Consider the following 26,320-nt stretch of genomic DNA (forward strand, 5'->3'; position numbering starts at 1 on the left):
AGAGTGGACTCCCAGACAGCGACCCCGTGATTGCTGAGAGGTGAAGTTTTTAATTTTCAAGGTTCCATAGAGCTCAATGAAACAGGGCCATCTAGTGGCCGTTTTAATAGTGCAACAATCCAACTTAATTTGATACTCCATTATTTCCGAATCTTTTAAAGATGGAATAACCAGGAAATACCTTTGGATGTGCCCTGGAGCTTGACAACGTCATGAAAAGGACCGACAAACTTCTGTGAGGGAGCAATCATAATAGCAGGATAGAAGCGCCGAGTGAAGACGTTTTTGGACTCAAAGGCAACATCATCTACAGGGGTTGGGAGCTACCTGCCTCACAGGTTAAGCTTCTTCCCTGTACGTATGGAACTTGGCTTTGGACTCAAGGGGTGCTTTACCAGGATGTTCTCTCTGGCATGCAAGGCAAACAGATCTCTCTGGGTGAACGAGGCAACAAGTGGTTCAGGAGGAAGACTCTGGCCCTGGAACTGTGGGATTGGCACCAGAGTTGAGTCGAGAACTGGGCTAGGACAGAGTCACGAGGAATTGTATTGTAAGCCAGGGGTAGGGAATATTCCGTCTGTGAGCAGATTCCCCATCTGGCTCCTTGACTTCTTTTGCTGTTATCTCCGATCAGATAAGAGGCTATTTTAAACGGGCAATGAACCTTTAAATATCCTGCAAAGAATCGAGCTGTCACAGAGATGTCGAGCCGTGCATTGCGCAGACAGGAGAGCTGCTTCCTTGTGAGCGGATACTCAGAGACGAGATATCTGGGATGCTTTTTGAAAGTACTGCTGCGTGACTTAGTTCGGCTTACTTCAGAGGAAACAGGCAGATAGATGCCTTGTCTTCCTTACTTCTGAGTAGACTCAAAATGGTAATTATCACATTTGGCCCCACCCACTCTGCCTTTCCCCCCCATCCGCAGATGGAAGGTGGCTCCCAAGACTGTTCCCATTTTAAACTTTAACCCTCGTGCTGAAAAAGGTCCCCCCGCCATTATAAGACAAATGGAGATTGTTTATTAATTTCTATGGTAGCCTCACACCTTGATCACTATTTATGCCATGTTCAGGGCTGGCGTCTTGGGACCCACCAGCGTCATGGATGTCCCAGCCAGTAGAAAGAATGAACAACCGCCACCCACACACCAGGGCAGTTAAAGGTTTCAGGAAAAACCGTACAAAGGACTCAGTGGCTCTGAGGCTATGCCCAGTATGGGTAAGAAAAAAGAGAACAAAGTAGTCCAGCATAGGACAATTAATTATCGTTATTATCGTTATTCAGTTATTGTTATTCAAAACAAAAGGTGGCATGTTGGTTGCCCAGGTGGAGATTAAACATGTTGACTTGTTTGTTAGGTTGGAGTGCTTCAAGACTGGGCCAGACTTCCAGCTAAGGCTCTGGACTGGCCAATTCAAAGACACCCTCGTGGGTTTGCTGGCTGGGTGGTGCTTTGGCAAGCTGATAGTTATTTGCCTCTTTCTGTAGCTACAGGGAGTAGCTCCCTTTAATCTGTGGAGCAAGCATGTACACAATTAGTCTGACCTTGGCACAATCTTCAGGGCCTGAGTGTTGTTCCTGGCAGCTTTCCATGCTGTTGCTTCTGGAACAAAATAGACTCTGGAGCCAAGGTGTCAGGGTGATGCCCATGACAAACATCAAGTTCAACATGCACTTGTCCAGACAGCCAGCACACATCTGAGCTCCTCCTCTGTAACAGTAGGGTCCCTGCTTTGTACACGAAAGGTTCCCCTTTCAGCACCTGGCATCTCAATTTATAAAAGAATTAGGTAGTAGGCAATGGATAGGAAGGGCCTTTATGTTCAGATGGTCGGGGACTCTAAGGAATAAGACTCTAAATGCAGATTAACGTTAACAGATCTAGAGTTTAATGTTCTAGTATAAGTCCTGGGCTGGATGAGGCTGTGTTTTTCCCAGGGCATCCTGACACCCAGGCCTAAATCCAATAATAGATCTGACACAAACATTAGATCCCTCTCTGCCCGAGTTCCTGGAGAGCCAATGCCAGTCAAAGCGAGTGGACAAATGGTTTCTTGCGTTCCCCAAAGCTTTCGGAATCTGTGTGCCTGTTTTGCAGGGGGTTGTTTTTGTTGCAAGTTTGAATGCTTTCCCACATCACAATTAGGATGGCCACACGCCTTGCCAACAAAGAGGAAATGCATCAGCAAAAGAGGACAAAAGAGGATGCAGATTTGCGTAAAGTTGCATATGCTAATTTATACTGATAGATGCAAATGTGAAATAATTACTTTAATGTTAAATAGAAATCCCACACATCTCTCCATGTTGGGGTAGACTGTGACAAGGTGACCTGTGTGCTTGCCTGCCCTGCTGTTCCGGTGTTGCTAACTGTGGATGGACAACTTCAAGGCCTGCGCTCTCCCTTCTTAGGTTTCTGTATCTTTTAAACTGGACTTGGACCGGACAACCCTTCAAATAGAGGACTGCCCTCTGTGAAGTAGGGCAAACGGCCACCCTAACAGCTGTATTCCTGTAGAAAGCTAGCATGTTGGACAGAAGGCTAATTACAGGACGGTAGCACATTCTTCTTTTTCTTGGTTATTTGGAACAGTTGTAAGGCACAATTAAACCATTCCCACAGTGTTTTAATTTCTTCCGGAATAATCTATGGCCGTGTCTATGCTACATGCTTTAAAAGCACGAGAAATCAGTTTGAATGTCCCAGGTTCTCCCCAGGCCTATAACAGGAGATGCCTGGGCTGGGAATCTTGTGCTGTCAGCTCCTGGAAAGACCTTCAGTTGGCCTGAGAGAACGATATCCTAATTTTTTTTTGTTTTTTAGTAACGTTTGTTTCAGTATTTAAAAATCGTAAACCGCCTCGGTGCCTTGTCAGAAAAGCAGCACGGAAATGTATTAAATAAATGTGTGTGTGTGTGCCAAGTCTTTGCATAATGTGGAAAAGCATATTCTTTGATTATGTGTTTTGGCTGTACATTATTGAAGTCATCCTATTTCTTTTAGAAACTTCTTTTTCAGATGTTGAAGGACATCACCTTTGCACAACCATCATTCCAACTGTTAGCAACATTCCTGAATTATTGAGTTTTGTACCTGGAATCTTCTGTCCAGTGTTTTCCCCGAACTCAGTTCTTTACCTACATCTTGTTGTTCGTGTTCCTCAGTCAGCTTTGTAATTCCACACTCAGCTTTGCATGTATGTACACCTGTTTTTCCAATTCTTCAGCCTTTTCTTTCTGGTAACTTTGTGTAACACTTTTCTTCAGGGACTCACAGCAAAGGTCTTGTACAGGGACAATTAACACATATTTTAATTCCTTAATTAAAAACAATAATAATTCACATGTAATAATTTTACATGCATAACAGTTCACTTATCACCAAAACAATAAAACAGAGCACAGCGCTCCCAAAGTTCTATCTTTCAGCTTGAGTCCACAACAAAAATATAAATACAACTTCTCTCTGAAGCTTGATTTTTCTGCCAGCCAAAGAAAGAAAACAGTCTCCACTCAGTTCACTCCAGCTCCACAGCAATCTTCTCAAAATGGATCAGGATCCAGCAACACAGGAACAACTTGTTAAACAGCCCTTTATATAATATAAAAGAACACAAACAACAAGGAACTCATAGTGTTTGTAAAAACAATCATGACTCTTTAAAAAATGTTTCAGAAGGAAACCTCCCTACTACCTGTCTCAAGGGTTTAGGTTCTTACAGAGAGGAGAAAGCAAGTTTCTTCCACGCTGCATTTGGTAACTGCCTAAAATATTGGCCACTCCCTATCTCACTCCTTTACTAAGCATGCGCAGGAATATTCTCACTCAAAATTCTTAAAGAAAAATATACCAGTGGGTTACATTTGCACATTTTGCCTGGTAACTTTCATCAATTCAAACTTCATTCACCCCAAAGGAGGCCATTATATGATTTTATATAGAGCGAGAAATTCCCAAATGAGAAATCTGAGAGAAAATATTTACTGCTTTTGTTTCATTTTGTTTATCAGGTGTGATCCCAGCAAAAAAAGAAACCAAGAGAATTCTCTGCCTTTAAATGTCCAATGATCACAAATACAACACAAAGGTGAAAAGACTCCAGGTTTGGAAGACCTTTTATTACTGTTTACCCATGATTCTTTGCTCTCAACACAGAGATCGTGGAGGTGAATCGGACTAATGTGAGATGCTGTTCGGGTGCTTGGAATCCTGGACAGTAGATAATCAGAAGGAAGGCTGGCATTTTATCCAGCTGTTGGGAGAGAGCCCTCCACTCAGTTTCAGGAAGGCCCATAGCTCAACGGTAGAACACATGCCTTGTATGCAGAAGGATCCAGGTTTGATCACTGGCACCTCCAGCTAAAGATTCTTAATAGCAGGACTGGGAAAGACCTCTTCCTCTGCTCTGAGGCCTTGGAGAGCTGCTGCCAACCAGAATAGGTAGCCCTGGGCTAAATGGACCAATGGCCTGATGATATAAGGCTGCTTCATCAGTTCACTTTCACTGGATTGGGTTACTGGTTGAACTGAATCTTTTTAATGCAAGAAGGTTCTATACAGGTTCCTTCTGACAACTGCAGACACATCCCAAACGGGTCGAGAGAGACAAGATCTTCTGTTTTGACTATGGCAACTCTGGAAACCATGTTAGCGGATTTGGGACAACTAGATGACTCTTTGCAGGGGAGCGTAGACTGCCAGCACTTCCTTTCTACAAATGTCATCGCAGGAGGTAAGTCAAACTGATCATTGCCCTGCGTGCTTATCAATGGCCATTCGCCTACTTGCCTGTGGCAAGCAAAAATCCCCTCGAGTGTTGTTGTTGTTGTAAATTGGGTCATTTCTGCCCCCCCCTTCTGTTCAGATTGTTGGGGCATCACAAGTGACCTGCATCAGTATTTTTGGATAGATGGCTAATAAAAACAACATCCTGTGAGCTAGATGCAGTATTTTAGCAGAAGATATAAAATTGTCTGGGATGTGAGCAGGGCCTTCTCAGTTGTGGCACTCAGATTGTGGAAGGCCTTCCCTTCGAGGGGTTTAGTTGGCTCCCTGCCTTCTGGGTTTTAGAGAAAACATTGGAAATAGAGGGAATGGTGATATGCATATATGTGTGTGTCTTATCTTTACCTATATTATATATATAATATTGGATGCTGGATTCTTCCATGGAGGGTGCCCTTTATCCTGTGCTTTAACTTTAGAGAGAGCAATCCTATGGCCCTTGGGCGAGTGTCCCAGGGACTATAGGATGGCTCAGAAAACCCCTCTGAAGTCAGAGACAGTGCTCTGATCTCAGATGGGGGGATTGGAGATCTGACCCCAGACCCCTCATCCTCACAGCTGGTGCCAAGTGAATCATGCCAGCTACTTCTCTGAGGTTGGAAACTCAACCTTGGAGTGGGGGAAAAGGGGCGAAGAGGAGAGGCCAGGGTACAAATTATCCGGAGTCTCCTCCAGCCTCCTTCCCTCTCCCCTGAAGTGCCCTCACTAGATGGGCTGAAAAGCCTGTCTAGCACAAATCAGGAAAGGTGGAGGATGATCAGGCGAAGTTCACCTCCACTGCACCTCCCACCTTGTTGGTTTCAGCCCGGCAGGGCATAGGAAGGAAACTTGGAAGCCTCTGAATTTGGGGGCTTCTGAGTGGCAAGGGCGCAATTCTATGGTCGAGTAACTAACACTATTGTGATTGTTGTAATTTAGAGACAATTCCTTACAGAGACCACAGGGATAGGAGCTGAGAGGTGAACCTTGAAGGGGTAGAGATGGAACCAAGAGTGGGCATGGAAAGGAGCTCCTACAGAAGGAATCTATCTGGCCATAAACCTTTATATTAATTTCTTCTTTGGTGTGACTTTCTCTGTGAGTGAGTTCTTAACTTACTACCAGCAAGAGGGAGTATTATGACCCACCCTTTCCTCCTGAGTGTGTGTTTCCCCTTGGCATTCTGTCCCACGCCACCTCTCATAGTTCTTGAGCCACCATTGGGTAGAGGGAAAGGAACCTCTGCACAGCTCCAGCAAAAGATGTCTTTAGGATCTCCACATCTCTAGGATCCCCACATCTCTAGGATCTCCCACCCAACCAGGGTTGATAAAAAAAATCAATGATATTTTAAAAATTTAAATCGGATTTTTTTTTTTTTTAGTTAAATCAGATTTAGAAATTTTCTTAAAACAATTAGTACAAAAAGAGCCTAGGTCAAAAATATCATGACGAATACTAATTATGCAACTTCTGATTATATTCTATGAATGTGTTAATGGTTTATGGGGATGGGAGATAACCTGATCAGTCCTATTCTGCTCTGCAGGTGGTGTACAGAAGTGCATGCTCTCTCTCTCTCGCTCTCTCTCTCTGCCTTGCCTTTCTCTAAGTACAAAAATAGAGAAGGTCAGTGAATAGAGAATTTGGGAAGGTGGAGTAGATCTGAATAAGGAGGAGGAGTCTGGCTATAAATGCAAGGGAGAGGGGAGGGAAATAGAAAGTGAAACCAAAACTGAACAGAACATACTCATGCAGTCCTGGCTCCTGCGGAAACTCCTGCTGCATGTATCCTCCACTGTGTACCTACCTTCTAATGAAACCTACATCTCAGAATATGTATTAAGGTTATATTAAACAATAATGTACTTCTACTAAAAACGATGATTAAATAGAATCTTCCTCACTAGTGATTTTAAGTTGTGATTCAAATCATTAAAATTGAGTCCTTTGGAGAAGCGATTTAAATCATAATTTAAATCAATTTGGTGTAAATCAAATCAACCCTGCACCCAACAGTTCCTGTTTTGTTTGGGGAAAGCCCTTAGGAAAACCGTTTTTGTGGAGGATAAGGCTATCAATGGTTACTATCATGATGGCTATATATTACCTCCAGTATCAGTGGCGGCATGCAACCAGTTGAGTACCAGTTGCCGGGGAACATGTGTGGGAGCGTGCTGCTGTGCTCATGTCCTACTATGGGCTTTCCACAGGCATCTGGTTGGCCACTGTGGAATAGAGGACGCTGGACTAGGTTGGTTATGTATTATGTATTTAGTTATTTAAAAAACTTGTATACTGCTTGATATCCTGAGATCTCTAAGCAGTTTATATTAAAAAGTAGAATATGAAAACCAATGTAAAAACAATATAGAGTAATAAATACATTAAAAACGTTAGAACAGTAGAACAGAGCAGTGTGATCACAAGTCAAGGGAAGGCTGAAGATTTGTCTTCAAGAGGCGGCTAAAGTTTGTCATAGCTTCCACCTCTTGAAGATGTATCTTAACGCTTGTCACAAGTTTTCCAGGGGGTGGGCTCCACTACTGAGAATTCCCACTTTCGTGCCGTCACTTGATGACACTCCGATAGGCCTTTGGTGTGATCTAGGACGGCTCTACACTCCGGGAGAGAGTGGAGGACAGGAAGGCCTGGCGTGCTATGGTCCATGGGGTCACGTAGAGTCGGACACGACTGAACGACTAAACAACAACAAGGACGGCTCTTCTTATGTTGTGTTCTTTTTGTCCCAGTGCTACACAATATACCTTCACTGTTGTCTTTGCTTGCCTCTTTGATGCTGCATAGTTTTTTGTTTGCGCTCTCTAGATGTTTGGAAGTTGTTGGAAGTTGTTGACACAGGCGTGAGAAGTTCAAGCCGCTTGGCTTTACAGTTTGTAACCATGCAGTGCAACCCTATGCATATCTTACTACCCAGAAGTAAGCCCTATCAAGTACAATGAGACTCACTCCCGGGTAAGTATGTGTATAGGATTGCAGCCTTAGTCTCTGCTTTATGAGGGGCTGTTCATATGTACATGGCTGTTTTCTGGGTTTTGCAAGTACTCTAAGGCTGGGTCTAAACGCTTTTCATACCGGAAACTCTGAAACGAGGCGTTTTGCAGTTCGGTAGCAACACAGCTGCTTATTGTGATGTAAAATGAGACACTTAGCAGGAAACAGCAGCAACATCCATCAGCCTTGCCAAGGTTGGCATGTATAAGTAAAACTCTGATTGATTGTGTAGTGTGTGTCTGTGTTTTACGGTGTTTTGAGTTGTACTTGATTAACAGGTGACAATCTGAACACGGTGGTTTTAATAAATGGCTAGCCTGCAGCAGAGGGAGGACTTGTTTTGGGAACTGCACTTTCTAAATGTAGAGAGTGAAATAACACACAGCCTCAACATCTCAACCCTTCCTGGTATGCTAGCTTTCTATGGGCAAGGTTTCTTTGATGCGGGCTACCCATGCATCATTCTCAATTAATGCTGTCCCATACAACATCCACAAATAGGTAAGTTGGCTCTAAGTTGGACAATCTGTATCCAGAAAGGGAGAGCGAGCAAGCGAGCGAGAGAGCGTGTTTATACATATACAAGGCAGAAGCGGAAACGTTTCATAAAAATTAAAGAATATATATTTATTCCTGTTTTGTCAATTGCTTTATTAAAGTTATGTATATACCTATGTAGGGTATGTGTGTGCGTGTGGATTTGCAGAACTAGTCATTTCAAAGGGGACAGGTGTAGGAGACAGGAGACAGTTCCATGAACTGTGTCTCAAACTGCCAACTTCACCTGTGAGAATGATCCCCAGATTTTCTAAGTATGGCTTTGTGTAAGGATGTGAAATGCTAAAGGGGATGTGTCTGGCCCCTGCGGTTTTGGTGAGAGATAAGTGATAGCATGTTTTGGTGAGAGATAAGTGATAGCATGTTTTGGTTTGGCTTTGGAGGCCCGCAAATTTATCACAAGGAAAAAAAATCCTAGGAACTTGTCAATAGTAAATACATCTCAAGCTTTTTAATAGCTGAAAGCCTTTAAGTGGTGGTTCGGGTTTTAATTTTTTTTCTGGCAGGCCTAGTTGTTCTTGAAAGAGTAACTTGGTTAGCAAATAGTGAAATGGGTGATAATAAATACGCTTGGTCTTCTCAATGGATTTATCAACTAGCTTTCCGTTCCTGTTGGGTGCAGAAGCTGAGATCCCTGTTGCAGCATTAACATCCAGTGGATTCTCTCCATGCTTTGTTGCGCCCATTTTTAGATGCGTGTACCCCTTACGTCTGGGGGTTGGGGGTGAGCAGAGACACATTATGCTGAGCCTAAGGCTGACTGTGCATGAACAGAAAGGCAAATGGAGAATTAGCTATGTCTAGTGAGATGAAGGCCATTGCTGGGTTCCAGTAAGGCTGATTTGTGCACAGAAGCAGTTTTGGTGTGGCAGTTACCCCGCGCAAGTTCCTGCATGCAGGTTTCTGCATGTGCAAAAAGGGTACTGCGAGGTGTGTGGGAAAACCTAGTTCCTTATTTTGTGCAAGCAGATGATTGGTGCTGTTTGGGGTGAGGGTGTGTGTACCAGGCAACACTGATTATAGCATCATATCTTCAAACACTTCACGGATGAACTCAAGAGCAGCCTTACGTACTTGCAACGTCTCTGTTCTCAAACCAGATATCACTTGCCAAGGCTCCCCGTTTCATGCCACCAATTACACGCTGCTTTCCTCCACCGGCTCTATGTTGAACTGACAATAAACTGTGCCAGCTTCAGATTTCTAGGGTCCTTGGGCAAGACACCCTCAGTGGGCCCCCTCCTTCAATGAGTCTGCTTTTCTACCACCATTGTCACCAGCTGCTCTTGTCCTTCATCCTCTTTCTTACCACTGCTCCCACTTGCTTGCTTCACAGGCAGAGAGCCAGGGAGCAAGGAGGCCGCGGCATCGTCTACTCCTCCTTCTCACTACAACCAGTGTTGTCTGGGCCAGAGTGAGAGGCAGGTGAACTAGCAGGTGAAGTGGAGACACGAGTCCAGGGGGCTCTTGTCAGTGGGTCCCTGCTGGGGTGTGGGCCCTTGGCAGTTGCCCGACCATGCCTACCCTTGACAGCCCTGACCATAACCATTCCCATTTTAAACAGCAAAGTAAACGTTAACAAGTGGGACGCGCAACAAAACGTCACTGTGTATCCTCAACCCCTAATAAGAGTTCAGGATGCCCAGTCATGCCGCTCTCCCACAGGCCACTCCATCCTTCCCCTCCTTTTCTGTTTTTCTTTGTCAACTGGTGGTCAACATTCCATGACTACTGAGCATGCTCAGTCCTTCTTGGGCTGGTTTCTGGAGGGGGAGTGTCCTTTAAGGGGCTTTTTAGTACTGCAAAGCTCAGGCATCTCTTGAGTATACTACCTCCACCTTGTTTCGGCGCCATTTCTGTTGGTGCTCACCACCCGAGTTCAGTATTAGAGGGAGTGATATTTAATCTCAGAACGTATCTGGTTGTGCTTCTTATACAGTCGCAGCAACTTGAACATATTGAGCAGCGTTTGGTATCTAGACGTGCCGTTGTGCAGGGAGGGTATAGAAGGAAAGTGAGCGCACTGGCCATTGATGGGCCATTGTGCACTTGAAGGGGGAAATATATCTGCCTTCCTCCTTAGAGATTTAAAATCTCTAGAGAGGTGGAACTTGAATAGTGCACGGTGTCCATGCACTAACAATATCTTAAAAAGGCATCCCCCAGCATTTTCCCCAAAGACGTTAAGGATAACATAGAGCAGTGTTTTACCAGGGCCAAGTACCCCAAATCAAGGACTGTCCCAACAAATAGGAGCAGTTTCAGCATGTGAGCCATCCTTTCTATAGCATCCCTCAAGACAGGAAGTGTGAACAGAGCTGGCCCTGCTGGAGGAGATTGCATGGTAGTTGCAGGAGGAGGTGCAGTTGTGAACAGAAGATTCCCTTTACACACAGCAGGCCTGGGATGAAAAGGCTATAGACACTGAGTCCTAGCATGTGTAGAGGCTTTGAGATGAGGGGCTTATGCAGCAGCATACAGAGGGAAGCATGGACATGGATGCCAGCCAGGCAGTACATTTGGTAGGAGACTGTCTTCCCTAGGGATGTCAGAGAAATCTGCAACAGAACCAAATTAATTTGGATTTTCATGAATCTAGCTGGTGGATTCCGCAGCAGACCGGCTCCCCCCTCTTGTTGGGAGGATTCCACAGACTTGCGGACTGGTTTTCTAACTTTCCCGAATGTTGTGCAAATTTCCTTGTAGACAAATACACACAACCCCCCCCCCCCAGCCAAAAACGCACATTTCCACCCAGAGGCTAAAGTGTGGAAATGTGCATTTTTTGCATGTGCGCATTTGCACATTTTTGCATGTGCGCATTTGCACAAAAGCGAATTGGCGCAACTTTGCAAACAAAAGATCTGATTCTACAGCAGGAAGGGTGAACAGAACTGGACGACAGAATGAAAGGCTCCTGACAGTCTGTGAAACACAGGTGGAATGGATCTTACACCATCTATACATCCCTTGCCTTCCCTTGGAAATGAGCAGACTGACATGTGCTCCAGTAGAGACATCTCCCTACAGAAATGCTTAAACTTATTTGGGATCGAGGGAATGACAAAAGGCTTACAAATTAAGGGATTGTACAAGTGAGTTCTCCATTTGTGGGTTGAAGAGCCACAATGGCATCTAGAGGTAACACAATATTTGTGTGTGCATATTAGAATAAATGAAATGATACTAGGCTTAAATTTACACATACATACCCCCTACACTGTTCTTCACGGTAGTTGCTGGTGTGCCAATCTTGCCCTCTATATATCTGTATCATGCTGTGTGCACTCAGTATCATAATGGCACTTAAAATCTTGGGTGGTGTTGGTAGAATACTGGACATGCAGAGAATGGCGTGGGGGCAATGAGAGGAAGGGTGGGGATGAGTGAAAGACACAAAGGCTTTGAGGGCTGGTTGCACTGGTCCAGCACACCAGCCACAGCTGTACATGGGGCTGAGCATGTCTCTGAAAAGCATTTGGAAACTTCAGCTGGTGCAAAATGTGGTGGCGGGTGGATTTCTGGAGCCTGTTTTGCTGTTCATATCACTTCAGTTTTGTTCGATCTGCACTGGATTCAGGTGTTTTCCAAGCACAGTTCAAAGTGCTGTTTCATACCTACAAAACCCTAAATGGTATGGGACTAGGATATTTGAGGGGCTGCCTTTTCCCACATGATTTTGCCCTCCCCCATCCAGAAGCATGATTGGTTTGGACACTGATCGTTATGTCTCAAGGGATTCGTAGGCGACTGGGTTTTGGACGTTGATCTAATAGACTTAGGGTGCAATCCTATGCACGTTTAGACAGAAAAAAAGTCATACAGCTCTGAGCATTTCCCAGCCAGCAGCGCTTGCTGGGGGAATGCTAGAAGTTGTAGGACTTTTTTTTCTGTCTAAACATGCATAAGATTGTGCCTTTGCAGCGCACGCCTATACACTGATTAGGACTCAGAAGGTAAGTGGTATAGGATTGCAGCCCGAGGTTACAATCCTATACGCACTTCCCTGAGAATAAGTCCCACTGAACTCAGTGGGGCTGAGTAGATGTGTATAGGATTGTATTGCCAGAAAGGCACATATATTTGTAAAAAAGTAAAAAGGGAGAAAAAATAGAAAAGAATGGGAAGATGTGCTCCCGGACAGCTTCACTGGCAGATCGGTTGTTTGAGAGAAGGCGCGTTAGCGCACTGCTTCTTTCTTTGTTTCGGTGTCCCCTTCTCCATTTCTTTAAACTCTGGTAATACCTCCCCTGAAGTGAACGGTTGCCATGGAAACCGACTGCAAAGGGATGCAACTGAGCATGGCCTCTGAAGAGAAAAGTACGCCTTCGGTGCTACGGATGCAAGACTTGGCATCTGGTTTCTGGCTCTGGGCTCAGTCTTGGCCTTCTGCAGGAGTGTGCGCTGCAAGGTCACTCATGCCGTTTCTTGCACTCGGGGTTGGGGGGCGAGGGAGGCAGTCTGACGGGGAATGGCAGGTGCGGGAGGAGAATGGGCTGCAAAATGTGATGTCACGCTCGGGCTGTTGCTGTCCCAGTGCAATCGTTCAGTGCAAGCTCAGTTTGTCACAACAGGGAGCGTTTCCCCCAGTTCACCTTACATCCCGCTTGAAGGAATCCTCAACCGTCTAGGCCATTGCCTTTCTCTCTGCCTCCCCCTGTCCTGTTTGTTTGAAGTGCTAAGTCTTTCCCCCACCCCACATCATCTGCAGTGGGGAGGCTTTGGTTCACGTGGCTGGGGAAAGCCCGCATGCACCAAAGGAGGGCAGCAAGGAGGTGTCAGTTAGCTTGGCTTCACTCCTCCCCTGCATTCCTCATGTGGGGAATGCCATGAGTGAAGCAAGTGGGCTTTGCTTTGCCTGGGTTTTCCCTAGCCGGGGAAAGCCCAGCCGGAGCGAAATAGACTCTCTGGAGCTCCATCTGGAGATTTGGCCAAGGACCTGATGATGTCAGAGGGTGGGGTTCTGCCCTCTGATATCAGCCGGTCTGCAGGGGTGATATGGGAATACTCTGGCTCCTGGACTTCAAGCAATTCCCGCTACTCTCTCTAAAGATTTAAAGATTAAGAACTTGAACAGGAAGCCCAGCAGTATGCACCTCGACAGGAGACTGAGCAGGCACGCAGCCAGGTCCCCTGATCACAGCCTTCCTCGCTAGGGTGGCATGTATTGTCTTTCTCTTTAAATTATACTAACCATTTCAGATTTGCATCTGTATGTATACATTTGCATATGCAAACTTGATACAATTCTCCATCTTCTTTTTGTCCCCAGTGTTGGCGATGCATCTTTTCTCTCTTTTGGGGGGTCAATGTGTAAGTAGCCACTCTACTTGGAGAGGCACAGCTCCTGTTGCCTTCTGCATCCTACTGGTTTCTCCCCTCGCCATCACTGTCATGTCCAGAATGTTAGCATTGCATGCTAATGATTCAGTTGTGGCGATACAGCTGCCTTCCATGCACTGTGGCCACCATAAGATCATCAACAGCAACACAACCCACATTTTTAAAAATTGCCCCACGTGGGACAGACGTTATTGCAAAGCTTATCGCGCGTGTTTTGGTTTCTTCCTTTGCTAAATGGCTATGATTTTACCAGTTCACCATCTGAATCAAATTCAGAGTCTGGCATTAAGTATGCTAATAATTTCTTTTGGAGGAAGGATTAGAGAAAGGAAAAATGCACAAAGCTTTGTACTACTATATGAGTGGGTGACATGGGTGCAGAGCAGGCAGGAAAACAAGAGACAGGGTGGCTGTATCTATAGACGAGAACAGCTGGGCTAATTTCTAGAAAAGCATTTCAAAAACAAAATGATTGCTTCGCTACTGAAGCTAACGTGCTAAATCGGGTGTCTCAGGACTAAACAAGCGTGTTTCATTCCATAAAAGTCTTCTCGGCCCATTTTCCCTTTAGCAGAGCTTTGGTAATAGCCATCTTCTGCCTCATCTCTTTAATTCAGATCCAAAGTGACTGACGGATTTCTTAATATGCTAAGGAATAGCTCCCTGTAGATGTAGCAGCATTGGCGCAGATGTCTTGTTGCAGGATTCTGTCTTGCTTACATAAACTATAAAGAAGCTGCCTCATATCAGGTCAGACAGTTGCCCTCTTGCCCAGTATTGTTTACTCTTCAGCAGAGAGAGTTTTCCCCATCCTTTTCACTAAAGAGACTGGAGACCTTTTGTAGGCAAAGCATGTATGCTTCACCACTGAGTTATGGTTCTCCCCCAAACTCATTTAAGCAGGAATTTGCCTGAAAGTTTTATATTCACATCTCATTCCAGGGGTGGATTGGATCTTATTTGTTTGATACTTGAACCCGAAGATGCACCAACCAGACATTCACTTAGAATTGAAGACCAGGGTGCCTCTAGTACATTCTGAACCTAGGAATTTGTTTTTAGTTCCAGAACTGAACTGAGAGCACAGTCCTTTCACACAAAAGTCTGCTCCTGGTTAACGCAAGCTTTTTTTCCTTTCCGGCAGCCTCATTTAGGTAGGCAAAGCCATCTTGTTGTTGCTATCGTTAAACAACTGGGAGTTGGAAACCTTTGCTGACCTGCTGCAAATCACTCATAGATCTATCAGGAAATCCTGGGCTGTTTTCTTCCCAGTTAAATACTGGGAAGAAATATACACACACCAGCTATTAGAAACAAGGGATGTAAGAAATCTAGGCCAACATTTCAAGCACCGATTGATGCAGGGGCACTCTTGTGGGATCTCCTTGTTCAGAGGTAGTCTACCTCCAAATAGAAGTTGTGCCTTAAGGCCCCACTTGCAGGCTTTCCAGCAGCATCTGGCTGGTTACTGCTATAAGCAAGATGCTTGATTAGGGGTGTTGAACTTCTTTCGGCCCAAGGGTCAAATGTAATTTTGGAGAGAAGCTCTTGAGAGCCACATTCCAGTGGTGGGCAGGGGCGACGGCAATGGGGGGGGCAAATACCCCAAACACCAGCATATTTTAGCTTAAACCTCTTACTAAGCCTCAGGAGAGGCTTGTCAACCTTTTAGAATGTGGGGTAGGAGGAAATGTGCAAAAGCCAGGTACCCACTGAACGATTGGTAGGTGGGAGAAAGGGCAGGGGAAGGGGGCATAGATATCTAGGGAACTCTGGAGGGCTGGACTAGGACCATAGCTGGGTGGTTCAACGCCCTGTGGTAGATGGATTCTGGGTCTAAACCAACAGGGCTGTTCTTATGTTGATTTTCTGATCATTGGACGTAAATGGGATTAAACTGGGGAGGTTTGTGCTTTGTGAAGTTTGGCAACAACGTTTTGGTACCTTGAATTCCTAAGACGTATGTAGTAACTCACTAGGTTTCTTAATTTTTTCCCCCTCCCCACTTTTCCCCTGTCCAGTCCTTGTGTTAATTTCTTGCTCTTGGGATCTCAATTGCATTGCATTTTGTACAAGTCAATCTACAAGTCAAACCACCAAGTTTTCCTTAAGAGCCGTCAACAGTTCTTGCTTCCAGGGACAAGCAAGTCTGAGATCAGAGCTGTACAGTCAAAGCTAGATGATTTTATTATCTGTCATTTCTAGCAGCGACTTTATTTATTTATTTAATTTATTTCATTTCTATACCGCCCAATAGCTGAAGCTCTCTTTTAAATGTTCTCTTCCAATTTGGGTTTTTGTGATGCTGCAAAGCTTAGCCTCGTCTCCGGTTGCATTCTCTCTCCCTCTGTGTTATAAATTGGGTTTGGAAGGGATCTGAAAGAGATAATAAGATCATAGAAATGTTAGAGATAGAATAGATAGAATTTTGCTGTTGTATATAATTTAGGGAGAAGCATTTTGGAAGAATGGGTGCCTTTTAGATATAGAAATATTTTTCAATGGTCTTGTTGGGTCTGCTTGGGAGAAATGTGTAGGAGCTGGGTTATAAAAGAAGCCCCACAGAAATAGATGGGGTTAATGATGTTTTTGTTGTTGCAGTCTCTCTGCACATTCCCTGGAATGTAGGCTTCAGGGCAGCCAACTAACAGCCAGCCTTTTTCACCAAGATCTTCTGGTCCCATTGGGTTGTGACATTCTGTGCGCCCACAAGAATTTGGCTTTCCACACTTCCTCCCACAAATGGCATTTCGAAACTCACAGTGAAACTTTATATCTGTCAGAGGAAGGGCTGTGGCTCAGTGGCAGAGCTTATACATTGTGAACAAAATGTCCCTAGTTCAATACCAGGCATCTTCTGCTCGGATTGGGCAAGAGTCCTGCCTAAGGATGCATTGGAAATACGTTTCAGTTTGTTTTTGACCAGACTATGCCCAGCTCACACCTCCCAGAACCAAATGCAGACCTGAATACAATGTGCAGTTGAAGTCAGTACATTTTCGGGCTTGCGATGTGATTCGCAGAATAATAATTTTGTAAAAATGTTAAAAACACATACGTTTGAAAAATGGGCACAAAAAATGCAGACTTTTGAGAAATGCGCACAAAAAATACAGACTTTTGAAAAATGCACACAAACATGCTTTAATCCATGAGAGAAAATTCATACATTTCAAAATCACATTTTCGTGTGAAAGGAAGACAACACCCCCACGTTCACAATCTGATACGGACACAAGATTGAATGAGCTTCAAGCATTCCTTAACTGACCAGCCATGGTTTTTATTCGTATTCTGTTTCTAAAAGAACAATTTTAATATGGTATTTTAATTCTTTTCATATTTTTATTATTTTACCTTTTATGTTCTCTGCTCCGGAATCTGTTTTAGATGTGGAGCAATGTACAAATGTTGTTAAGTAAGTCAATAAATAAAAGTAATAATTAATAATTAATAATTAATAAATGTCATTTGAAAAACCTCAGTGAACTCGAATTTTACTGATTTGCACTTCCCTACTCTTAACTGAAACCTTGGCGAACCAAACGGCTGCCAGTCAGAGTAGACAATGGCTGCTTCCTGAGGGAGGGGCTCCTAGCTGCCTTGTGCAGGGCTTCCATCTTATTTTCCATAACAGAAGTTCTGCGGAAAGGGAAAAGATGGAAGAAATGGAGAGAAAACATGGTATGGTCATGAGTGGAAGGCGCCATCATTTGGAACCCCTGTAAATTTCCATGAATGAGGCAGGGTGATGACATCATAGAAGCCTTATTCGGAAGCACCCAATACTCACTGTGATAGATATGTGGTCTGACTTGGAATAAGACAGCTTCCTGGGTATCTTCAGGCAAAGGGCTATAGGTCAGTAGTAGAGCCCCTAATTTGCATGGTAAAGGTTTCGGGTTCAATCCTCTGTATCTCCAGGTAGGGCTGGGAAAGACTCTTGTATGAAACCCTCAAGAGCTGCTGCCAGTCAGTGTAATTAGTACTGAGCCAGAGGGACCCATAGTCTGACTTGGTATGAAGCAGCTTATGTCCCATGGGCAGGGCTGGCCCAACACATTTTGCTGCCTGAGGCGAAGAACAAGATGGTGCCCCCTCCTGTTCCATGTACACAAGGTGAGGTGACTGGACTGGCAGGTTAATCTTTCTTCAATACTGGCACTGGGGCAGTGCCCTCCACCACACCTGTAGGAAGCAGGCTAACTTAGTGATCAGGGGGCAGGCCATGGAGCACAAAGCTCTCTTCTCCAACGCCTGGCTGCTGCCTCCTAGCATGTGCCTCCTGAGGCAGCCACCTCACTCTGCCTAATGGTAGGGCCGGCCCTGTCCATGGGGAATTAATGTACCCAATTCAGTCAGGCGTTCAATTAAGTCTGAGCTGAAAATGTTCCTTCATTTTCCTTATTGTCGAAAACTAGTATTGTCATTGTGATTTTTCCAACAGCCGCCATGGACACAGACAAAAAAAAAAGGCAAGAAACTTGATTTCAGTGTATCTGTCGAGCAAAAAAATAAATGTCCCAATTGAAAATGCAATTCAATGTGAAATCTGGCTCAGTTCTATTTTCAGTACACATGTATGATGTCCATTCCAACCAAATGTACTGCATTAATGGTAATTCCCTTATAGAAACACCAATATAGCAAGTGGCCTTATACTGAATCAAACAATTGGTCCATGTAGTTTAAGTTATCTACATTAAACTGGCAATACCTCTTCCTTGTTTTAGACAGGAGTCTCTCCCAGCCCTATTCTGGGGGTTGAACCTAGGACCTTTTGCATGCAAAGCATTTGCTTTGAGCTACGGCCAGGGCTGGCCTTGGGGTGGGGAGCTGGGTGGTTGCCTGGGGTGCCAAGCTGAGTGAGGGCACCAAACTGATTGCCGGGGGGGGGGCGCCAAGCTGAGCTCAGTGGCTGTTCTTCTTTAACGTACTGTGTGCAATGAGCTAGGGTGGCAAAAAGCAAGAGTCTGTAACCTTTCTTTCAAGGCTCTACAGGTTGTATGAGTACAAAGTACAAAAAAATGATCCTCCTTCAATTAGCTTTAACGCATTTCTTTTTCAGTTCCCACTTTGATGTCATTTGCGCTATGTAAAAACCAGCGGAACACAGTTTTACTCTGAGGCAACATTACCAAGCACTTAGCACTTTGTATACAGTAAGCACTTTGTAAATAATAATAAAACAAAGCTGCAAGCTGCAAGAGGTCAGCTGGATAACTTTTTTATTTATAACTTTTATTTATTATTTTAAAAGATAAAAATAATGGATATTCTAAAATAAAGAATGCTTACCAAAAGATAGGAACTGCTACAAAACAAAAAAATATTAAAAGTAAAACCGGTGATAGTTCTGCTGTGTTGCATCGTGCACTGCCACTGCTCAGAATCTGGCTTTTCGAACTTTGGCTTGGGCAAACTATAGCCCGGTGGCTGAGAAATCAAGGTTCTGAGCCATGTCGTTCTTGATGGACATCACACTTGTGCCAGGCCCCATAAATCCTCTAGATGACCTTGCAAAATTGAGTATGGGGTGGGGGCACCAAAGGCACTCCTCGCCCAGGGCGTTATATATCCTAGGGCTGGCCATGGCTACAGCCCTTCCCCTAACAGAATTCTAGCTCCAGAAATACAAGGCTTTCTCAGAAGAGCCTCTCTGCTTTCTGGCTTGGTGCAGAATGCACTTCCAGGATCTAAAGCAAAATGATATTTTGCAGATTGGCACACTGTAAAGCATCTGTCACCTCCATAGGGCCAAGGAAATGATGTCTGACATGTCAGGACATATTAAAGAAATTGGTTTATTCGAACTAGTCATCATTCTCTTTCTTTTGGACTTGGCCAATTCTGGCAATGGCATGCAGAGATGATAGCGATGAACTTATGAAGGGAAGTGAGACATTAAGTCAATACTGATAAATTAAAAGTTCAGATTTTATTGGTCTGTTAATTAGCTGTGATTCATTATGCAGGAAACAAGAGTTTTTGCCTCTCTAAGGACACAGCAACAGTTGCCCTGATTAATGTTTTTTGGTGGTGATGGGGCATGCAATGAAGGCCCATGTGTTTCACTGGAACAAGAGTTGGCCTTCAGTCTCTGAGAATAAGACTCCAGGCCACTTCCAGATGGCTTTGAGTTTCCCTGTTTGCAAAATGGCTGTATCAGACCCAAAGCCACAGTGTGGTAATACCTTTATTAGGACCCACCTAGATCCCTGACCTAGAGCACCAGCTAAAACTGATGTTTAAATGCAGATTTTCATGCAGATCTTTTTTTTTTAAATGCAGATGAATGCAAAAATTGGAGGGAGAAGATCTATGAGCGAACACATGTGAAAGTGTGTCACAGACTGGAAACAGATCGATTTGTCCATCTCTATTATGAATTAGGGACGTCAGAGAAATCCACAACTGAATCAAATGAGTTTGGATTTCTAGGAATCTGGCCCGCAGATTCCAGAGCGGACCGGCTTTTCGTGAGTCACACAGGTTCCGTGGATTTGTGGACCAGTTTTTGATTTTCCAGAATTTTACACAAATCTAATTGTAGAAAAATATGTTAAAAAAACCATCATCTGAAAAGGCACATTTCCCACATTGGCTAAAGCATGAAAATAGGCATTTGTGGAGGGTGTTGTGCATTTTGGGAGGATTTGCGCATTTCACAAGTGCAAATCGGGAAACTGGGAAACATCTGATTCTGTCAATGAGCAGAAGATGGAATGAAAGGCACCTGACAATCTGTGAAATGCAGACAGAATGGGTTTTTACAAAATCCGTACATCCATGTTATGGACATATAGGATCTATCCCCCTACCTATATTTTTAGATACTGGTCTAGTTCAGATGATATGGCCAAATTGCTGCCTTTTGAATGTGGCTTCAGTTGATCCATGCAGCGTTGGGCAGAAATGGCTATGGAAATGCTTCAGCACGCACAAAACCTGGGGTGGTTGGATCTGTCAAATTCAGTTTCTCACAGTTTCTCATTTTTCCAACATTAAGTTCGGTATGTCCCGAACTTTGAGAAATTTACAAATAAAGGTTGACATGATCATTTGTATGTATTTTTGCACTTTTCTCCTAATATATTAATGTTTGTGTCATATGCACATTTTTCTAAGTAATTTTTCTAATATAATGCAATTTCTGAATGTTACTTTAAAATGTACATTTTTGCATGTACTTTCAACTAATATCTGTATTTTTGTACACATCTTCTGTCTGGAGAACTTTACTGCAAAATTTGGAGATGTGCAGAATGCAGATATCAAAGGATAACTGAGTTTTCATGCATGGGTTGGTTAAAAAGTGTGAAATTAGGTAAGTTACCATTAAAAGGCGAACCACACTAATTTCTTCCCCGTTCCTACAGAAGGCTTCAGCGTAATCTGCTTTTTTCCCGGGTGGAATGGGGAAACTGAAAAGTTGTGAATTTGCGTTCATGCGTTGAAGCAGTCCCACTGTTAATTTAGAGCTGAACTTGTGGGGAGGACAAGCGTGAATTCAGTGGAGGCTGGTGGCTCCAGTGTCAGTGGGGCGGTGCATCTGCTCTGGGTTTCAGTCAGAACCAATCGGAACTCTAAAGGAGGTATCCAAGTTGAGACGTCTGCCTGAAGAGGGTCTGGGACACAGATGCAGGCAGGCAGGAAGATTGAGACAGGAGCAGGTAGGCAGAAAAACAGAGGTAGGCTGGGTCAAGACGAGGCACCACCACATCTTGCAAGGGAAACCATTCAACATCACAGTAATTCAAATCTATGCCCCAACCACTGAGGCCGAAGAAGCTGAGGTTGATCGGTTCTATGAAGACCTACAACACCTTCTAGAACTAACACCAAAAAAAGATGTCCTCTTCATCATAGGGGATTGGAATGCTAAAGTAGGAAGTCAAGAAATCACCGGGATAACAGGCAAGCATGGCCTTGGTGTACAAAATGAAGCAGGACAAAGGCTAATCGAGTTTTGCCAAGAGAACACGCTGATCATAGCAAACGCTCTTTTCCAACAGCACAAGAGGCGACTCTACACATGGACATCACCAGATGGTCAATATCGAAACCAGATTGATTATGTCCTTTGCAGCCAAAGATGGAGAAGCTCTATACAGTCAGTCAAAATAAGACCTGGAGCTGACTGTGGCTCAGATCATGAGCTGTTTCTTGCAAAATTTCGGCTTAAATAGAAGAACGTAGGGAAAACCACCAAACCATTCAGATATGACCTAAATCATATCCCTTATGAATATACAGTGGAGGTGAGGAATAGATTTCAGGGATTAGACCTGATAGACAGAGTGCCTGAGGAACTATGGACGGAGGTCCGTAACATTGTTCAGGAGGCAGTAACTCAATCCATCCGAAAGACAAAGAAATGCAAGAAAGCAAAGTGTCTGTCTGATGAGGCTTTACAAGTAGCTGAGGAAAGAAGGGAAGCGAAAAGCAAGGGAGAAAGGGGAAGATATAACCAACTGAATGCAGAGTTCCAGAGAATAGCAAGGAGAGACAAGAAGGCCTTCTTAAATGAACAATGCAAAGAAATCGAAGAAAACAATAGAATGGGAAAGACTAGAGATCTTTTCAAGAAAATCGGAGATCTCAAGGGAACGTTTTTTGCAAAGACAGGCATGATAAAGGACAAAGAAGGCAGGGACCTAACAGAAGCAGATGAGCTTAAGAAGAGGTGGAAAGAATACACAGCAGAACTATACAGGAAAGATCTGAATGTCCCTGATAGCCATGATAGTGCGGTCACTGAACTTGAGCCGGATATCCTAGAGAGTGAAGTCAAGTGGGCCTTAGGAAGCATTAGTAACAACAAAGCTAGCGGAGATGACAGTATTCCAGCTGAGCTATTTAAGATCCTAAAAGATGATGCTGTTAAAGTGCTGCACTCAATATGCCAACAAATTTGGAACACTCAACAGTGGCCACAAGACTGGAAAAGGTCAGTTTACATTCCAATTCCAAAGAAGGGCAATGCCAAAGAGTGTTCAAACTACCATACAATTGCGCTCATTTCACATGCCAGCAAGGTGATGCTCAAAATCCTACAAGCTAGGCTTCAGCAGTATGCGAACCGAGAACTACCAGAAGTACAAGCTGGGTTTCGAAGAGGCAGAGGAACTAGAGATCAAATCGCCAACATTCTCTGGATCATGGAGAAAGCAAGAGAATTCCAGAAAAACGTCTATTTCTGCTTCATTGACTACGCTAAAGCCTTTGATTGTGTGGATCACAACAAACTCTGGCAAATTCTTAAAGAGATGGGAGTACCAGACCACCTTTCCTGTCTCCTGAGAAACCTGTACGAGGGTCAAGAAGCAACAGTGAGAACCAGACATGGAACAACCGATTGGTTCAAAATTGGGAAAGGAGTATGACAAGGCTGTATATTGTCGCCCTGCTTATTTAATTTATATGCAGAGTACATCATGAGAAACGCCGGGTTGGATGAATCACAGGTCAGAATTAAGATTGCCGGGAGAATTATCAACAAACTCAGATATGCAGACGATGCCACCCTAATGGCAGAAAGTGAAGAGGATTTAAAGAGCCTCTTGTTGAGGGTGAAAGAAGAGAGTGCAAAAGCTGGTTTGAAACTCAACATTAAAAAAACAAAGATCATGGCATCTGGCCCCATTACTTCCTGGCATATAGAAGGGGAAGAAATGGAAGCAGTGACAGATTTTATTTTCTTGGGCTCCAAGATCACCACAGATGGTGACTGTAGCAATGAAATTAAAAGATCATTGCTCCTTGGGAGGAAAGCTATGGCAAACCTAGACAGCATAGTAAGAAGCAGAGACATCACCTTGGCGACAAAGGTCCGTCTAATCAAAGCTATGGTTTTCCCAGTAGTAATGTATGGCTGTGAGAGCTGGACTATAAGGAAGGCTGAGCGCCGAAGAATTGATGCTTTCGAACTGTGGTGCTGGAGAAGACTCTTACGAGTGCCCTGGACTGCAAGGAGGTCAAATCAGTCCATCCTAAAGGAAATCAACCCTGACTGCTTATTGGAAGGACAGATACTGAAGCTGAAGCTCAAATATTTTGGCCACCTAATGCGAAGAGGAAACTCCCTGGAAAAGACCCTGATGCTGGGAAAGACTGAAGGCAAAAGGAGAAGGGGACGGCAGAGGATGAGATGGCTAGATAGCATCACTGATGCAATGAATATGGACTTGAGCACACTCCGGGAGAGAGCGCAGGACAGGAAGGCCTGGCGTGCTATGGTCCAGGGGGTCACGGACAGTCGGACACAAGTTAATGACTGAACAACAACAACAACAACAAATAGGATCCTCACCTCTGAAGGGGTTTTGACTGGATTGTGTAACAGCTTAATTAGTTGGTGGCTCAATTCAAGGTGCTGACTTGGTTAATTAAGGGCATAATCCTATGGATTGTGCCCTCGTGGGATGGAAGCCTCTGAACATGGTGGCTTCTGTGTATCCAAGGCGCTGCTGGGCTGAAGTTGGCAGGGCAGGAGGAGTGGCGGAGGTGATCTCTACCTCCATGTCCTGTGATTGTTTTGGGTTTTTTTGCTAGACGAGCTTTTTTGCTAGATGGGTGCTTCAGAGGGGGAGGGAAGGAGGCTGAAAGAGGCTCAGGATAGCTCATATCCTGGCATCTCTGGTCACCTCTCCTCCCTGGCCACTGGAACAACCCCCTTTTCCCCCTCTCTGAGTCCGACTTTCTGATGTTGGAGGCCAGCTGGCACAGTTCTTTCTGTGCCAGTTGCAAGGGGGAGGGGGTTTGGATCACCTCTATCCTCTGCCCCTCAGACAATGTCTAGGGGCCATAGAATTGCTTGCTTGAAGTCCTAGCCATCCTGGACTCAAAATATTCCAAGAACTGCCTTCCTCCATACTAACCTGCTCAAAACAGCTTTGTCATTCCGAGGACCTGCTCCAGGTCCCTCTCATGTGGGAGAGTGATGGGCAGATATCTAAGATGGAGCCTTTTGTACTGTGGCCCCAAGACTTCCATCAACCTCTCAAGGGACTGCTGCTTGCCCCCATTGCTGCTCACTTTTGGACAGGCAGTGGAGACTATCATTTATTTTAGTGAGATCTTGCTAAATCTCATGTATAATATATTTTATGCCCTTGCTGCCTTTTAGGCATTTTGTTTTTAGACTGTTTACATTTATAATTTTTGATACTATCCTTTCTTGTTGCTTTATTATAGTCTGTGCATCTTTTTTTTTAGTCCTCATTTTAAGGCACTTTGGATATTTTATAGAAAGGCAGGATATAAATCTTGATTATAAAACAATAAATAAACTTTCAGCCTGCATGAGTTGCCCTTCAGATGGGACAGCCCTGTGGTGCAAACATAACACCGGAGTCTTTCATGCAAAGTAGCCCCAAGACCTTGGTTGAATAATCAAAGAGCTCTTTCTGGAGAGCAGAGAGGGGGTTTAACCGACATGGCCATGTATCCTAGGTAACAGGCTGTATAGTTCAGAACTGCCAGGCTTGACTCTCAGAAGAAATGAGCTGCTGTGCTAAGAATGCAAAGAACAAGCTGTTAATTTCTGTCAAGATTTAGGAATAATTGTAAAGAAAAAAATCTGACAGGGTGACAAGGAATGATATAAACTCTCTTTTTATCAGTTGCACTGAATCTGTGAGGTGGTGTGAAGTCTGATGAACCAGCTTGAGCCTGGGAGATAGAAACATCCAACTTCTAATGGTTACTTCCCCCACTAGCTTGTTAGGGGGCTGGGAGGTAGAGGGTGAGGGTTTCTTTAGGATGGCGTAGGGCTTCTCCACACCAGGCTTTTTATCTCACAACTTATCGGGCCTTCAGCTTCCAGATTCTTTGCAGGATTAAGATCGTCTCCTTACATGGGCTGGCATGTGCTCCCCCCCCCCCCGGGGACTTTCTTTGTCTGTAGGTTCTACACGTTTCATTATACAGCCACTAGATGGTGCTGTGGTATAGCGGAACTGCGCAATTACGCACGTCCATTAAAGTGGATTAACATTTATTACTGCATTATCCCCGATCTTTAAAAAATCAGGATAAAGGTCAAAGTGTGGGAGACATCCTGGAGGTTGACAATGTCATGTAAAAGACCCGCAATCATCTTGGAGTGACCAATCACAAACATGCAATAACCAAGGAAGGAGACAATTTTGAGTTCTGCTGAATTTTATATTATCAAAAATAGAGGATCAACCTGGTACTTACCTGGTACTTTCATGTTCCCAGTGGTCCTAGGGGCACTGACACCTGAAACCATCACATCACCTGGCAGAGCCCAGTTTGAATGTCAGCAACCTCTTCTCTTCCTTATCATTTTAAGCCTCTGAGCATGCAGACATCTTGACTACAGCATCCAGTCAGCTTCCTCCCTCCTCTCTCCCCACCCCATACACTCACATCATCCTGCTTTTTGTAACAGCTTGCCTGATGAAGAGATCTAGTGATCTCGACAGCTTTCACAATATTTGTGATCTTTGAGTTGGCCTAATAAAACATATATGGTATATAAAGGTATATAAGAGCATAAGAAGAGCCCTGCTGGATCAGACCAAGGTTCCATCCATCTAGTCCAGTATTCTGTTGACACGGTGGCCAACCCACAAGCAGGACAGGAGCACAACAGCACTCACAACCATG

At 44.3% G+C, this 26,320-nt stretch overlaps 1 long non-coding RNA gene across 1 annotated transcript in view; it reads left to right on the forward strand.

Moving 5' to 3' along the window:
• Nucleotides 1-22,048, forward strand: part of LOC146335347 (uncharacterized) — a 48,860-nt gene extending 26,812 nt beyond the window's left edge. Inside the window, exons 3-4 of the long non-coding RNA XR_014786035.1 lie at nt 4,015-4,736; nt 19,976-22,048. This is a non-coding gene — a long non-coding RNA (uncharacterized LOC146335347). The remainder of the gene's footprint in view (nt 1-4,014; nt 4,737-19,975) is intronic.
• The last annotated feature ends 4,272 nt before the right edge of the window (nt 22,049-26,320 follow it).

Source organism: Heloderma suspectum, chromosome 15 (genome assembly GCF_057233095.1).
Source record: "Heloderma suspectum isolate Gila_16-S chromosome 15, 16-S_ref, whole genome shotgun sequence".
NCBI classification, from domain to species: domain Eukaryota; kingdom Metazoa; phylum Chordata; class Lepidosauria; order Squamata; family Helodermatidae; genus Heloderma; species Heloderma suspectum.